At 43.0% G+C, this 17210-nt stretch overlaps 2 protein-coding genes and 1 pseudogene across 2 annotated transcripts in view; all 3 read left to right on the forward strand.

Annotated features, from left to right (window-relative positions):
- The first annotated feature begins 1088 nt into the window (after positions 1-1088).
- The window catches only part of LOC146634559 (protein NLRC3-like), a 188647-nt gene continuing 172525 nt past the window's right edge, over positions 1089-17210 (forward strand). Inside the window, exon 1 of the mRNA XM_085377374.1 lies at positions 1089-1147. The gene's annotated coding sequence lies outside the window, so the exon portion shown is untranslated. The remainder of the gene's footprint in view (positions 1148-17210) is intronic.
- Positions 1121-17210, forward strand: part of LOC146634560 (protein NLRC3-like) — a 92353-nt gene continuing 76263 nt past the window's right edge. The window contains exon 1 of the mRNA XM_085377361.1: positions 1121-1147. The gene's annotated coding sequence lies outside the window, so the exon portion shown is untranslated. The remainder of the gene's footprint in view (positions 1148-17210) is intronic.
- Positions 7381-17210, forward strand: part of LOC146634561 (NACHT, LRR and PYD domains-containing protein 12-like) — a 133801-nt pseudogene continuing 123971 nt past the window's right edge.

Raw genomic sequence — 17210 nt, forward strand, 5'->3', positions numbered from 1 at the left:
TAACGTCACAGATACATTTTATACATAGATCAGATCAACACCACAATGACTTTTAACACAGTTCGAAAGAAGATCATCTTCTATTTTCATGGCCGGCACTTTCCTGTCTACCTTTCTGTTTTTGTCTTAAAGTAAATTGTTCCTCTTTTTTGCCGAGACAACAAGGAACGGTTCCTCTTTTACCGAGACAATTTTGCAGTTTCAACCAGACATGACTAACCTCTTTCCTATAAATAAATCTAACTCATGTGTGTGTGTCACGACCTCAGTTGAGTAGACCAGCATCATCAAAGTGTCGGCTCTCTGAACACGGTGCAAGATCGCCATCTGCAGGACAAAACTAGTTTTTCTCGCCCTCCTCGTCAACGTCAAGATGATGTCATCGTACAACAAAACATGCAGATCAGGTGACATGACTGTTTGAGAGGCGGAGTTAAACTGTGGCAGGTAAGCATGTGGAGGAGGAGCAACAACTGCAGCATGACGCTGGAACATCATCATTGCATTATACAGTTTCCGCTCTAACTGGATGATGCTGTGAACAAGAACAGCTGTGGAACCATTGGCCATTTGCCATAGTGTAGCTGAGTCAAAACAGCCCAAGTGCTGAGAGGGAAAACATGATGATTTATGTAAAGTCATAACTGGCTGCAGCAGCTGAGCTTTGACCTGTGAGCTGCAGCTTAAGCTTCTTTTATGGTTCAGTGTTTAATGTTTAAACTGTTTATAGCTGCACACACGCCCACAGTCAGGTTGTATACATATTGAAATATTATATACAGTGTGGCAGCTGACCTTTGACCTTTGACCTGCGAGCTTCAGACTCATTGCTGGTGTGAGGTGTTTAATACTATTGAAGCTTGCAGACACACCCACATCCTCTGATTTGTTCTCAGGGTTGTTCAGTGTGTTGGAGTTGGAGCAGAAACCTGCTGCAGGTTAATTATTGATCAAACAATATCACACAAGGTGCAGCAGCTGACCTTTGACCTTTGAGCTTCAGACTCTTTGCTGGTGTGAAGTGTTTAATGTGACTTCAGCCTGCAGACACAGAGGACTGATGAAGCAGAAGATTGTCTCTGTTTCTACACAGACCTGGTCCAGACAGCAGAGCTGCAGAGGGAAGACGTTCATGGGAAGAAGCTGAGTAAGTGCAACGTCCTCTTTGAATCCTGGATCAGGAAGTGAAGCCGGTGAATATTTGGTGTTTAAATAAGGTTTCTGTCTTTGACTCAGTCTGCTGTCACTTTGTTTCAGAGAGAAAAAGAGATTTCAGATTAACTGCATTATATGCTGAGTAACTAAATGCTGCTAGTCTGTGGTGTCACTCCCAGCAGCATCACGTCATTTCTTTACTCTGACCTTTAACGTCAGTTAACTTAGCTAGCAGAGCAGCTAGCAGTTAGAGTATGAACTCTGTGTCAGCAGTCACCTTGGTCCTGGTGGTCACCTGGTTTCATGTTTGCTGATGATCCAGATGTGTCCACATAATTATTTATTTCTGTACATGTAAAGACTTTACAGATAAACAACAGAAGCCCTCTGGCTGGACTCTAACCTGTGAGTTTCCTGTGACTGAAACCACAAGCTGACATTTTCCTTCTGAAGCAGCTGAATGGATGTTTGAGTTTACCTGCATACATGGTGCAAATAAACCCGCTTTGGATGGTTTGGAGGCGGAGCCCAAAGCAGGACAGGATTCTAATGTGATTGGTCACTTTGATAAGGTGGCTGGAACTCAGGTGGTCGAGCAGGTCACCTGCTAACCAGAAGGTTGGTGGTTTAATGCCAGTCTGCATGATGTCCTTGGGTAAGATACTAACCCCATGTTGCTCTCCGATGCAGACGCAGGTTCTGCAGCCTCTGCAGCCTCTGCACTGCTGTGCCATCAGTCTGTTGGACAGTATTTGATAGATTTCAGGGAAAAATGAAGGAACATGAACAACTGGTCAGAAACACTTATACTTTATACATCATGCTTTTCTTATGCAACATCCACACGTGAATCATGAAACTTTAACATTTAAAGTATCGTAGCTCTGTTGCTAAATTATCTGACTCTTGTTTTAATGGTAATAGTCAAAGTGTGATCGGTGAATTGTGAGCAGCAGAAAGGATGAAAGCACTAATGCTGGCACAAGGGGCCACAAGCCAGTGTACTCCAAGTGCCAGCCTGGGTAAATGGGGAGTGTTGCATTAGTAAGGGCCTTCTGAACTAAAGCTTTACCAAATAAAATGCGTGGATCATAATGAATAAGACTGTCATGCTATTGATGGCTGAAAGAAAAGGAAGAGGAGGAAGGAAGCATGTTAGGAGTAGGGATGGGTATCGTTTAGGTTTTATCCGATACCGGTGCCCAACCAGTACTTTTCAAACGGTGCCTGTGCTTAATCAGTGCTCGAATCAGTGCTTAAAGAATGTAGAACACAAACTTTGTCCTAAAATCTCTCATGTTTAGTTGGTTTTTTTGGAAAAAGATAACAATGTTAGCTTTTTCTGCAGCTATAGGACATATATGGTATCACTCTATCAAACAAGAAGACAGCCGCATGTAACTACGACGGTTTTTGGTTGTTCACCTTACTGTGGCAGGACGAGGTAGAAGTAAAGTGAATACTCTTTGCAGTTTTAAAAAGACAACGCCACCCTGGGAATTTCACCCAGAGAATACTGAAAGTAACACTAAATCACCAGAAAGGCACTTAGGTTCGCTATACTCAGTCCAGAGATGAGGTTCAATGATAAACAAATTGACAATTTATTAATAATTATTTAAAACACCATATAAAAGCACAATCATAAATATTCAAGTACAAATATGCTTAAAAAGGTATTCAGAGCTGAGGCTTACCAGTGGAGGGGCAGGGATGCCACACACAAACTAAAGAAAGAAAACACACCCAAAACACAAGTGCAGCACACTATCACACACACTCACACTAATAAACTAAACAAGGCAGGTGTGTACACTCAAGGGATCCCACCACCAAGGCACCCTGGGTGGCTGTAGCTCAGGTGGTAGAGCAGGTCATCTACTGATCGGAAGGTTGGTGGTTCGATTCCCGGCTTCCCCTAGTCTGCATGCCAAATATCCTTGGGCAAGATACTAACCCGAAATTGCTCTCCGATGCATTCATCGGAGTATGAATGTGTGTGAATGTCAGTTGTGTGAATGGGTGAATGCACAAGTTGTGTAAAGCGCTTTGAGTGCTCAGAAGAGTGGAAAAGCGCTATATAAGAACCAGTCCATTTACCATTTACCCTAGTCTCCTCCACGTCGGCACTCCGCATGTGAATAAAAGAAACAAAGAAAATTTTAATATATTACAACAAACTAACCGGGGGATAACCCAACTGCAGGACCACACTGGTGATCTACAGCTAGAAAAAGGGCCTCCCACCAGTGGTGTAACAAAAATCCAAACTACAAATCAAAAACAATAAAACAACATACAATCTGGATAAAACTCTAAAATCTGGAGCAAACGGAATCGCCGTACTGCTCCAACTTGCCGTCCACACGACGAAAAGTTAACAGTCAATCAATATGCACGCCAGCTGACTCCGATAACCGGCATGCATATGGCCGTTGTCCACGCCGACGTCCACTGTAAAAGCTGACAGCAGCAGGGAAAGCAATCTCGCAATGGGAACAGACGGTAAAAGCACAGCAAGGCAAAGCAGCAGCACTTCAGTTCGCGTAGCTTGGCGCAAAACTAAGGCCCACACTTCCTGCGAAGCATAATAAATAATTACTATAAAAGAACAATAGAAGGCAGAGAGCGTAACAAAAGTTGATTACGTACCAAGTAAGCCGTGTCATAGAACGTAAGCAGAATAGCTCAGAGGAGGCTTCTATAGCTACGACCAGCCGCGATGGAGGCTTCAGAAGAGTAACCCGCAAATGATCTCTACCACACCAAAGGGAAGTCAGGTGACCAAAAAGGAGATCACAGGCAAGCGACCCAGGGACACTCAAATGGCCACTATTTATACCAGCGCCCCCTAATGTGCCAGGCTGAAAGTGGGTTGGACCGGGGGATAACATTCATCCTGCCACATTACATTAATGTAATAACGTGGTTAGCCTACTCAATGTGAATTACACACGAACAACATTAAGCTACTCACCCAGAGAAGAACGGCTGCTGCCGCCATCATCATCCGTCAACATTTCTGCTACACTGGCAGGGCTAGGGGCCAGGACTCTCCTCTTCGGGTTCTTGGGGGATGTTGCTAACTCCGGGTCTGATAACAGGCACCACACCAGCAGTAGATGTGCTCGGTGTGAGGTCTCGCAGCAAGCTATCAGATACGGTGCATTTCTCGGCTTTTACAAAATGCTATACGTCGCCGGGTGTTTCATGGTAAATGGACTGATTCTTATATAGCGCTTTTCTACTCTCCCGGAGTACTCAAAGCGCTCTATAAAACATGTCACATTCACCCAATCACACCCATTCTCACGAGAACTTTATCTGTACTCAGTGTTTTCTAAGTGCATTCACACTCCGATGGATCCATCAGAGAGCAAGTTGGGGTTAGTATCTTGCCTAAGATACTTGACACACAGATTGGAGGAGCCTGGGATCGAACCATCAACCTTCCGATCAGTAGGTGACCAGCTCTACCTCCTGCATCTGAACAAAGCAGAAGTACACACCAAACTCAATGGATAGTCAAATGTAGAATCACAGAACAGAACTGCAGGCTGAGTTTGGATGTTTGTCTTTCACAGCTCTCTGTGGCTCACACACACAGTGACGTCAGACACAGTCACACACACTGTTCCATCTGCTTTGTGCACAAATTCATTACTTTCTTCCTTCAATGATCTACATACTACGTGCTGCCCAGTGAATACTTTGCAATGTATTCAGTGGGCAGATATTGATTATATTGGTAAACAGGCTGTCGCATAAACATCAGGTCTGTTCTGAAAACTGGCTTTATTTTTTCAAAGTAAGGGAATATCTGTGGTGTGATACCGCGGGCTCATGGGCTAAGGACTTGGATTGACAAGTCAAGCGCAGATGATTGTGTTGTTTCTTATAAAGGCTTGTGTGTGTGTGCCTTCCTGTGTGTGTCCTTGTGTCAGTGGAACTGAATCAGTGTGTTAGAGAAAGTGCTCCTCTGCTGTGCCGTCATCGTGTGGATGCTTCTTTTAAAGTTGGAACTCATGTTTTTATGATCTGCTTCATTTCATTGAACCTTTATTTCTAACCATGAAGTCCCTTTGAGGTTACAGCCTCCTGGTTAGGTTTAGGCTGTTATTGTGCTTCAGGCTGAAATATGAGGAGTAAGGAGTGGGGCTGGTTAGCCCTCATGACCCTCACCATAACACATACGTCACAGGACAGTGTTTACCACAGAAACTCCATGAAATGATCAATGAGAACTTTAGAAACCCGTCAGTGTGATGCTTCCAGTACAACAGCACCTCTGAGTGTGTGTGTTTGCCTCTCAGACTAACTCCACCCCGACATCAAGAAGATGGAGGAAGAGGATGGAGCAGGATCTGTAGCATCCAACTGTGTGTCTGTGAGGAGTGACTGGTCCAGAGAAACACCTCCAAAGTTCAGTAATGAACCTGCAGCAACAATGTAAGAGAGCTGCTGACTCATTTATTCAGTGTAAATAATGATTTTTGATGCAATGGGAGAAGAAAAATGACAAAAACAGTTTTAAAAATAAGGATTAAAATATTACAAACTATGTTTTTGAGTTTCCTGATGTAGTACAAAAATATATGAACATAACAGTATATAGGACAGATATTTCACGGTTCTTTTAGGCAGCACCAAAAAACAAAAAGACTATTTTTAAGCTGTCTGAGGTAGTGAGTCAACATGTCACACTGGGTCAAAGGTCAGGGAGTAAAAGTGTGTTTTAAAGGAGGTTTAAAAGCAGCGAGTGAAGGAGCCTGTCGAGGTAAATCGTTCCATAACTGATCAAATTCAGTTGGTGGACCTCTGTGTGAAATCAAGCATCTGGTTCACAGAGAGGATAACCCTCACATGGGCTGTACAACATTATATAGGGAGACAAAAACAGAGATTATCGTAGCCATCGCTCTCTCGCATGGACGTGGCAGTCTTGCTGTCTGCTGCGAATCCTCCCCGTACCTCCGTGACCTCGTCTGGTATCTGCTCCCTCCTCTGTAAGAGACAGTAAAGGAAAACACGTCTCTGCCTAGTCTTGAAAATCTAATCTTATCATCCATTGTTCTTCTAGGGCCTCTTCTTCTTGTGGCCTCAGCTAACTGCTAATATTTACATGGCTAACATTAACATGTGTGCCAGCCAGGTTAACATTTATGATGAACTATGATTAATTAACTGATGTTGAAACTGGAGCTTTACTGACCTCTGAAATTCCTCCTAAAGTGTTATTCAGTGTTGTGACAGTCAGCTGCTTCAGCTGCTGCTGGGATGGGCTGTGGCAAAGAGAACAGAGAAAATCAAAATCAGAGTTTTTCTCTGAAGTAAAAGCAAGGAAACAACAATATATTCTACATGGTGAAACTGATGGTTTCTGGTGTTTGGGTATGTTTTTCTGTATTTATGCAGATAAAGTGTAAACTCAGATGAATTATACCATCAAATGTTAAAGGAAAATATCAGGATGAGTGTCTGTGAGCTGAGAAGGACGTGAAGCGAGCAGTTTATCCCAGAGCTGAAGCTGCTCTGTGTGCAGAGATGAGCTCAGATTCCTGCTGTGATTGATCAACAGTCACAGAAATGTAGACTTGTAGTTATTACTGCAGTATGGTCACAGCAGATACTGATAAACATGTATTATGAGGATGGATGATCAAGTTTCTCACTCTCTCCTTTAAATCTCAGTTTTTTTCTTCTTCACAGTTTATCTGTTAATTTATTAATGAATAACACTGAAAGAGTTTCTGTTATATTTCCCCTTGAACATCAGCTTATTAGGGCGGCATTAGGAAATAGCCCCCCTCCAAAGAATGAATAAATGAATGATGATAATAATAAAATGATTAAAAAGCAGAGCTCAGAGTGGTAGAATGGTCAAACATGGATCCACGGGTGGTTCAACTGCATTTGGTGACGTGACTAAAGCAAATCTTTCAAATAATCCCACCATCAACGGGATGTTGTCTCCTTTCCTACGGTTACTTTACTTGGTCACCGTGTGAATTTGGTTGGTTGTTGCATATTTAACCTCTACAGTCAGCAAAGGAGGAGATGAGGCCTCAACAATGTTGGGTTGTAGCTGTGGTTCAGCTTAGAGTGAGTGTCCATGGAATAAATGTAAGTCAGTGAACTGGAAACATGACTGTGTTCAAACTTTGTTTTCCTTTTTATAATGAGTCTAATCAAAGGTGGACAGAAGTATCTCCACTTTGACTTTTCTGTGTCACCATCAGAGCTTCTGCACAGTGTGGAGAAAGATCCAGAAGCAGAGCTGGACTGCAGACAGCCAGTCAGAGCAGCTGTGTACAAAGTAAGACTGAACATCTGTCTGCTGATGGACTCATTTCTGAAAACTGGACTTATTGTGTTGTTCAGACATTGAAGAGTTTTCTTTCTCTTTAGTCTCATTGTTTTTCTTTCTTTCAGCAGATGTTGGTCTGCAGGAGGTTTTAGATGAACATAAGATCAGTCTGAGGAGGAGATGTGAACGTGTGACTGAAGGAAGTGATGAAACAGGAAGTAGAACCCTCCTCAACACCATCTACACTGAGCTCTACATCACAGAGGGACAGAGTGAAGAGGTTCATACCCAACATGAGGTGAGGCAGCTGGAGACAGCTTCCAAGATGGACGCCCTCCATGACGCTCCAATCAGGTGCCAGGACATCTTTAAAGCCTTAGCTGATCAACAGAGACCCATCAGAGTGGTTCTGACCAACGGCGTGGCTGGTGTTGGAAAAACCTTCTCAGTGCAGAAGTTCACTCTGGACTGGGCAGAGGGCTTGGAGAACCAACATGTCAGTGTGGTGGTTCTGCTTTCATTCAGGGAGCTGAACCTGATCAGAGATGAGCAGTACAGTCTTCTGGAGCTGCTCCATGTTTTCCATCCAACATTACAGAAGGTCACAGCAGAGAAGCTGGCTGTCTCTCAGCTTTTGTTCATCTTTGACGGCCTGGATGAAAGCAGACTTTCATTGGATTTCACCAACAGGAAGCTGCTGTCTGATGTCACACAGAAGTCATCAGTCAGCCAGCTGCTGACAAACCTCATCCAGGGGAATCTGCTTCCCTCGGCTCTCGTCTGGATAACTTCCCGACCCGCAGCAGCCAATCAGATCCCTCCTACATGTGTTGACAGGCTAACAGAAGTACGAGGCTTCACTGACGCCCAGAAGGAGGAGTACTTCAGGAGGAGATTCAGTGATGAAGAGCTGTCCAGCAGAATCATCTCCCACATGAAGACATCCAGGAGCCTCCACATCATGTGTAGTATCCCAGTCTTCTGCTGGATCACTGCTACAGTTCTGGAGCACATGTTGACTACAGAGCAGAGAGGAGAGCTGCCCAAGACCCTGACTGACATGTACTCACACTTCCTGCTGGTTCAGACAAAGAGGAAGAAGAACAAGTACCATGAGGGACGTGAGACGAGTCCACAGGAGCTGACGGAGGCTGACAGGAAAGTTCTTCTGAAGCTGGGGAGGCTGGCGTTTGAACATCTAGAGAAAGGAAACATCATGTTCTACCAAGAAGACCTGGAGCAGTGTGGTCTGGATGTGACAGAGGCCTCGGTGTACTCAGGAGTTTGTACAGAGATCTTCAAAAGAGAGTGTGTGATCTTCCAGAAACCAGTCTACTGCTTTGTTCATCTGAGCATTCAGGAGTTTCTGGCTGCAGTCTACATGTTCCACTGTCACACCAACAGGAAGACAGAGGTGCTGGAGAACTTTTTGGGAAAAAAATACAAAGAGTCCTCTCTGGATGATTTGCAGAACTGGAATGATGACAGTGATGATGATGACAGTGATGACGATGACAGTGATGACGATGATGATGATGATTCAGGCAACTCTTTTCTTGATGTTTTCCTGAAGAGAGCCATGGAGAAATCCCTCCAGAGTAAAAATGGCCACCTGGACCTGTTTGTTCGCTTCCTTCATGGCCTCTGTCTGGAGTCCAACCAGAGACTCTTAGTAGGTCTGCTGGGTCAGACAGAGATCAGTCCAGGAACCATCCAGAGAGTCATCAACAACCTGAAGAAGATGAACAGTGATGAAATCTCTCCTGACAGAAGCATCAACATCTTCCACTGTCTGATGGAGATGAACCACCTCTCAGTACATAAGGAGATCCAAGAGTTCCTGAAGTCAGAGAACAGTTCAGAGAAGGAACTCTCTGAGATCCAGTGCTCAGCTCTGGCCTTCATGCTGCAGATGTCAGAGGTGGTTCTGGATGAGTTAGACCTGCAGAAGTACAACACATCAGTGCGGGGATGACAGAGACTGATTCCAGCTGTGAGGAACTGCAGAAAGGCTCGGTGAGTCCAGATGTGATCATTAACATCATTGATCAGTGTAGGTTAGTAGTTTAATGTTGAAAATAAAATCAGATTGTAACCACAAAGTGTTTGTGTCCGTACGCTGCAACCTTCCACACCATTCCTTTATTGTACAGACTCAGCAGCAGCTCCATGGATCCCAAATCCAAGAGCGGAGAACAGATTTGAAGTGTGTCACATCCATGCAGTCACAGCTGTTTCCACCATGTTTCCACTGATATTAATCCTGTTCAATGACACGTTTCATATCAGTGAATATGTTCTTTAGGACGTCCACTGACATGTTTAAGTGTCCTGCTGGAAATCACTCAAATCATCCATGAAATCCATGAAAAATCCTTTTAGTGTTTCTAACTTCACCCTCTGTCCTCTCTCTCTCTCCATCCTCCTCACTGCTTCTTTCACTGATAATCACACAAACATCGTATTCAGCTACAAAATAACACAATAATATCATCTGATGATCATTATTATAAGAGCAGGATCCATATTTGATATCAGAGTAACACACTGCTTGGTTATGTGCAGTCATCATCAGTGACTGTGGGTCAAACAGAAGCTCTCTGATTGGTCGCTGACCTTGGTCACCTGTCCACTCTCACATGTTTGTGTTTGCTCTCTCTTTGCTGTCTCCATCCTCTCTCTCCTTTCTCTCCCTCTCTATCTTTGTACGTCACTCAGGTCCAATGGAAACAGTGACATTTACAAACCAATCAAAGACAAACTGATCCATGTCAGGTTATAACAATATTCAGAGTGAATACAGGCTGCTGCTGGACACAGACAGGTAACATCATTTTGACTTGCTGTCACCTGGATCTGGACTCATAAACACTGAAGCCCTGAACAGGAATACAAATCATTTTCTGCCAACTAGCGACACACCAGCAGATAATGGCTCAGAAAGCTAAAATGAGCCAATCATTTCTGTGTTTAGTTCCCCTGAAATCAGATCTGATATCAGCAGCTCTGAGTTCATTCATCATTATTGTCCAGTGATGAGATTTCTGCTCCATTTGGTAACAGTCAGCAGGTTTTTCCTGCGTGTGGACGTGAACAGTCGTACCTGACAGTAGGTAGCAAACAGAGATCATCTTTCCAGCTGGAACTCTTCACTGAGCTGAACTCATTCAAAATGTTCTGGAGTCAAAACAGGAAACTGTCCAAATGTGTGTCTTCACTCTGACTCTGGATCAGATCTCAGTGACAGACTGTGGACATTATGGAAGCCTAAATGTGACACCATCTTCCTCCTTCATCTGCAGATTAAAGCCAAACAAAGATTCTCATTAAAAGTCTGCAGGTCTGAGAGAGACTCAATCGTTGTGTCATGTCAAACACAGTAAGAGGAGCTGAAGCACAGATGTGAAGAGCAGATTCATCAGATTATGACCTCACTCTGTTTTGTCTTCATATACATTCAGTCTGTGTTTATAATGCAGATTTTCTGCTTTTATAATAACACATTTTATATTTTCTATCATCACAGACTGACTCAGTGTGGACTCTCAGAGACTCACTGTGAAGTTGTGGCCTCAGCTCTGAAGTCCAACCCCTCCCATCTGACAGAGCTGGACATGAGTAGAAACTACAACCTGCAGGATTCAGCAGTGAAGCTTCTGTGTGCTGGACTGGAGAGTCCAAACTGTCGACTGGAGACTCTGAGGTGAGTTCACTGACTGCGGCTGTTGTTGTTTTTCTATATTTCAGGTCTTTGATTGATGTTTGAAACTTTCTTTAGTTCCTAAATGTTCAGGATGTGTCTGAAGACAAATGTGAAGAAGTTTGAGTGCTTTCAGAAATGTTGTCTTTCCAAACGACTGAACAACAGTTTTTCCTTTTGGCTCCAAATAGAAGTGACAGACTTGAGCAGGGTTCATTTAAAGGCTGACAGAAGTGGAGTGGTGACGGGGAGATGTTTGACAGGACAGTGTTTCAGCCTCCACAGGTTCATGTTGTGCTCCATCAGTCAGTGAAGATGAAGTCAGTGCTGATGAGGCTGTAGAGTGTGTGAGGGATGTGAATGAGGATGATGAAGATCTGATGATAGCAGATAAAAACAGGCTGCAGAGACTTTGAGCCATACAGGGCACATAGTGTGTGTACAGAACAGCTGAAATCATTATGGAGGCCTCACTGGAATATGGAAGCATCACAGTACAGCTTCAGTGAAGCATTAAAGTCTCTGATATGAGATGAGAAATGAAGCAGCCAGAGCTTTTTCATGAGTGGAAATCCACTGTGACTATGAGCTGCTGCTACAGCCTCCAGATTAGCCAGCAGCTCATCCTGCTCAACATTGTCTCACCAACTTTAATGGAAGTGTGATGTTTTCAGCTGGAGTGATGGTCAGGGTGGCCTCCCTCTCCTCTTCTTCTCCTCTTCCTCTTTCATTTGTAAAGCCACTTCTGCTGCTTTCATTCATTTGGAAGTCCTGTAGCTGAGTTTGGGAGAGACTAACAGCCTCGGCAGCAGAGGGGAGAAAGGCTGTAACACCACCACTTTACTCTGTTCTACCTGTCACATCATTTTATCAGGAAACAAATATGCTCATGTTTTTACTATGTTTGTCTTGAAGATGTAAGAAGATCACATGGTGCTTTTTATTATTGTGTTGGTTTGTTTCCTGTCTCTTGGATGGAGCCAGCTGTGCGTGGCCCCTGGGCCTGTGGTCAGAGTGTGTGCTGGATAATCCGGCCCAGGATGAGGCCAAACTGACATGGGATGAAATGTCTGTCACATAATTGAGCTTAGTGTAGTTTCATTTCTGCACAATTTAAAAACAACCAAAACTTTGTTCTGTCTTTTCTATGTTATACTGTAGACTTTCTTTGATACTGTGTCCAAAAGGAGCAGCTTTTACTTTGAAGGGGAGGCGTCTCTGTTTCCTCTTCAGGTTGGATGATGGAAGCAAATGAGTGTGTGATGTTCTTTCAGTGTTGCACTTTGTAGACGCTCCCTGAGCACTGGTCTCACAGCCAGCTGCACATAGAGACCAGTGTTGTTAGTCCAGGTCAGAAGATGACTTGTTGGAATGAAAATGAGCTTGTAGTTTGTCTGCTTTAATAATGTGACTAGAAAATGGTGTTGGACTTCAAATATGTCCATTTCTTTCACACTTCACCTTTAAAAGTGAAGCCTTGTGGTTCCTGGAAGGAAAAACACGACTTTATCAAGTCTTTGTCCTGTTTTTATGAGAAATGTACGACTTTAATGTGAAACATTCAGAGTTTTTTCTCTTGTTGTGTTTGTTTGAAGCTGCTTCCTGTTGGCTTCAGCTGTTTGGATTTTCCATTTTCTAAACTTCTACATTCTGAACCTTCTTCAGCTCTGAACAGATGATGAAACACTGAATGATTTCAAGCTCACACTTTGTCTAATAAACTTACATCTTTCATTCTTTATACAGATGGAGGGGCTGTGGTTTGTCAGAGATCAGCTGTGATTATCTGGCAGCAGCACTGAAGTCCAACCCCTCCCATCTGAGAGAGCTGGACCTGAGCTACAACAACAAGCTGCAGGATTCAGGAGTGAAGCATCTGTGTGGTTTCCTGGAGAGTCCAGGATGTGGACTTGAAACTCTGAGGTCAGTCAGCATGTTTTAGTTGTGCTGAGATGAATATGATGTGAAAGTTGTGCTGACACTAAACTGCAGACATCAGGCTGATATTATACTGATCCACACTGAGGATCTTCATGGTAAAGTCTGTTTTCTTCTTCTCTGGTTTAGTCCATTGACTGCAGCAGAACAATGTTCACATTTCAAACAGTGAGACTCAACGTATGGCCCGCGGACCACACGCGGCCTGCCCACCTTTCCTGATTCAGAGAGAGGGGACCCTGATTAACTGTGTAGTGTTCTTCCTCACAGTTCTAAGTATCAGACACAACAATGAATAATCCACAGCTGACTGTCTTTAGCAGGTCAAAGGTCACGGCACACAGCAGACAGTGGGAAATATTATAATTCTGATCATTTATCAGCACATATCCATATGTATAAAAACAAAGCTGACACTGTGAGACTTGATCAGAGGTGTGATCATCACAGCAGAGGCCTTTGTGTCCTGTTCTGGCTTTTTATAGCAGATAACCTTCAAAATATTCTGCAGTCCATCAAAAACTGAAGCAAACCATGAATCAACATGTGAACTTGAGCTGATGCTGCTGAAGGGAAGCAAAGTTACAGAGGTTTGATTACAGACACAGCTGAGAGTTTGTAATCTGTCATCATTTTAAAAGGTTTAAATTTCTTCAGTATTGAACAGCAGAAATGAGGCTTTGTTTTCGGAGGCCGACAGCAGTGAACACAACAGCAGACTGGTGCGTAATAAGCAGTGAATAATGCAGGAAACAGATTTTTGAAGGTAAACTGTTCTTGAAGTACACTGAGAGAGAGAGAGCTGTGCAGGAAGTAAACGTCAAAGTCAGAGAGAATTCATGACGATGTTCATCAAACGTAAAGCGTAGTTTGGATCTTCTTCTGCTGCTGGTTCAGTCAGTTTTGGTTGGAGACAGATGAAACCTGCAGCTTCAGGATCTGTGAGCTGTCCACTTTCAGCCCCGACGGCGTGTCCGTGTACGTGCCGTCGAGTGAACGATCCACGCTCTGTGTTTCCATCTTTGTGTGTTTAGCTGCTCTCATTTACTGTTTTATCTGTTTGCTTGTTGTTGAAATACTTTTGGGAGCTTTAACCTGAGATTCTGGCAAAATACATTTATATTAAAAATCGATTCAGGATTGAATGAATCAACATCGCTTTATTCAACTTAAAACCATTTAAATAGGAAAATCCATTTTTTTACACCCGCCTCTAATGCTGGGTAATGTCAGCTGGTCCATGTGCAGCTGGCTGTGAGGCTCAGGGAGCGTCTACAAAGTGCAACACTGAAAGAACATCATCCATAAATATTGAGTAATAACTGGACTCTCATACAGCGAGACTCAAATGCCTTTAAACATCAGCTTATCCTGCTGATCCAAGTCCAACACTGAGTTTGTAAAAACATGTTTGTCAATCATTTTGTTTGGTTTCTGAGGAAAATAATTCAATAACTTGCTGCTAATACACAACATTTCATCATATTTCCTCATAACCATCTTTTGTCTGACCATTTGATCCCATTTGAATTTGCAATAAAGGATCCACAGAGTTTGGTGACAATAATGACAGTAGATGTTTGTGTGAAAGTGCTGGAAGCAAATGAGTGTGTGATGTTCTTTCAGTGTTGCACTTATCTCGGCTTGTGTATGGGTTTCTGCCATCTTCCAGGTCGGATAGTCTGATGAATAGAGCCGTTGCCAGTAGTAAGAAGCCAGTCATCACCTGAGAACACCTCATGCTTGAGGTTGGTTTCACCCAAATCTATCAGTAAGCCTAAAGTTGGTCAATGGCTGGAGAGAATGAGAGTACGAGCTGAGCTCAATCAGCACTCCTCCCTCGCCACTGGACCTACTGATACCTGGTGAAACACCCCTTACACTCCACTGCAAGAAAGTTCTACTTTCTCGCAGTGGCTCTGATGAATCCAAGATGGTCTCTCTGCAATTTTACAGGCTGTGGGTGTAGTCAATAACACTCGATAGGGACCCTCCCAGTGAGACAAGCCCCAATTCCTCCTCTGGAGCACCCGTATTAGAACCCAATCGCCTGGTTTCAACCTGCAAGAGACTAGAGAAGCGTCGCAGGGCAGTTCAAAACAATATCCCTATTTTCTAGTAGTTTTGCCATCCATTCTGCCAGAGTTGTTTCTCTGACAGATTTTTCTAGTGGTTCACTTGCATCGATTCATGCATCTTTTCACTGAGTTCTGATTCAAACTATCTCACTTCTGATTCTTTCCAAAAATAATTTCACATGTAACAATTTGTGTATGTGTGTTTTCTATTCATTAATGTAATTTTCACTTATTTTCTCTCTTTATTTTACCTTCCTTTTGTTTACCTCTTTGTTTGTGACGTGGACATCCCTAAACCATCCTGAGTTCCGGCTTCAATTTCAACCCAATTTTACCCTCTATTCTCGCAGTCGAACTCGTCTGGGCTTCACCTCTCACTGGTCCCTGTCCCTCTCTTCACAGTGTCCTGTGTGGCCTTCAAATCTCCAACAACACAGTCTGTTCCTTCTCTGTTTCTTTTCAGTATTTGCCTTTTAGATTAAGTCCCAGCCTGGCCAAATATCACATTCAGTGCCTTTAAACAGTTATGTCACAATGTTCTTACCAGCCTCCAGTTCACCGTGCATTTTCCATCACGTGGTTTCTTCCATCCTGCTGCTGGTGTCGTCAGTGTGGTTTCAGTTGCACTGTCTTTTTGCCTGCTGTTAATTCTTCAAGTCCACGATGTTCTGCTGGTCTTCATCAGGAGATTGACTGTCCTTTGAGCTTCTTCTCAGGATCGGGACAAGTGGGAGGTCAAGCTGTAAAATTTTAAGCCAAAATCTGGCCTAATTTTCTCCCAATTATGTTAATCTATGGTTTTGCCGCTGTACTCAAAATCCAGGTTGAGGAAAGTCCACCTTTATTTATCTGTAACCTGTATTGACACACTAAAGCATACAATTAATATCCTTTTCATTTCTTTTCTTAAAACCTCCATTCGCTTTATCTGCCTAGAGTTTAACTCATCTCTCTCTCTGGGTGCTCACTTGTCACAGTGAGTCTCCTTTTATGGGCATGCAAAGTTCCTGTCACACACACCATTTCCTGTCACACACACACAGCACTCAGAGCCATATTTCCTGTTTCTCTCTTTCGTGTTTCTACAGGCTAATGTTACGAGTTCAAAATTGGGGATGGAGACAAGAGAAAAAACCACAATAACGACACTGGTCCGGCCGGATTGAGTCAAACGATGATTTTAATGAACACACGCGTGGGAGATGGACACTGTATGCAGACAGCCTCAAATCTCAAAATGGTGGAGCATTGCTCAAACTTTTATAGCCTCTGGTGCCCCCACCTTATCATAAAAGCCTAAACATTCACATACTTTTCTCTCACACGGCGCCTAAGCTACGACCTTGGCTCCCCGTTTATCTGCTCCTGCTGAGATGGGGCAGAAAACTCCAGCATATTCTGTTCTCTTCTAATCAGACAAATAAGGCGATGACTTTCTGCGAACAGTATTTCTCATAACTCAGCAGTATAATGCATCATAAAACAATATCATTCATTCACAATAAATCAGCAGTCTAATGTAATGCAAATCAGTTTAACTAATGCAATAGTTATCAGCTTCTTCTAATCCAGGAGAATAATGCAAACTAAAACTACCTAATAGTTCACAATCTTTAATTAGGGGTATAACATGACAGAAAATAATATTCCACTTTTTACACTAATCAAACTCTTATAACATCCCTCATGCATTTCTTAACTTAGAAGCACTTTCAAACTTTAAAACATCCTACTTTGCATCACCAAAGAAATACCTCTCACCTCTTTATTTATCATTCAAAACCTTCTACTCAAAGCATTCACACACTTACACTGTTACAGGAGTTAGAAATATACCTCAAAATACGCTTTCCTAAGAGTATTTTAGACATGCCTTTCATAATCAGAACGAGCAAGTCAAAGAAAAACAGTTGAAACCTCTATTAATTCTCACAGCACACACATTCAACAATGTTTGCAGCAATATTTATAAAAACCAACTGTGGTTTAAGCAGTTCACCGCTTACTAATTTGCATTTTCTGAGTCTCTGTT

This window comes from Diplotaxodon limnothrissa, linkage group LG3 (genome assembly GCF_057381915.1).
Source record: "Diplotaxodon limnothrissa isolate DT_005_m linkage group LG3, D_limnothrissa_male_GT1.1, whole genome shotgun sequence".
In the NCBI taxonomy this organism is placed as follows: domain Eukaryota; kingdom Metazoa; phylum Chordata; class Actinopteri; order Cichliformes; family Cichlidae; genus Diplotaxodon; species Diplotaxodon limnothrissa.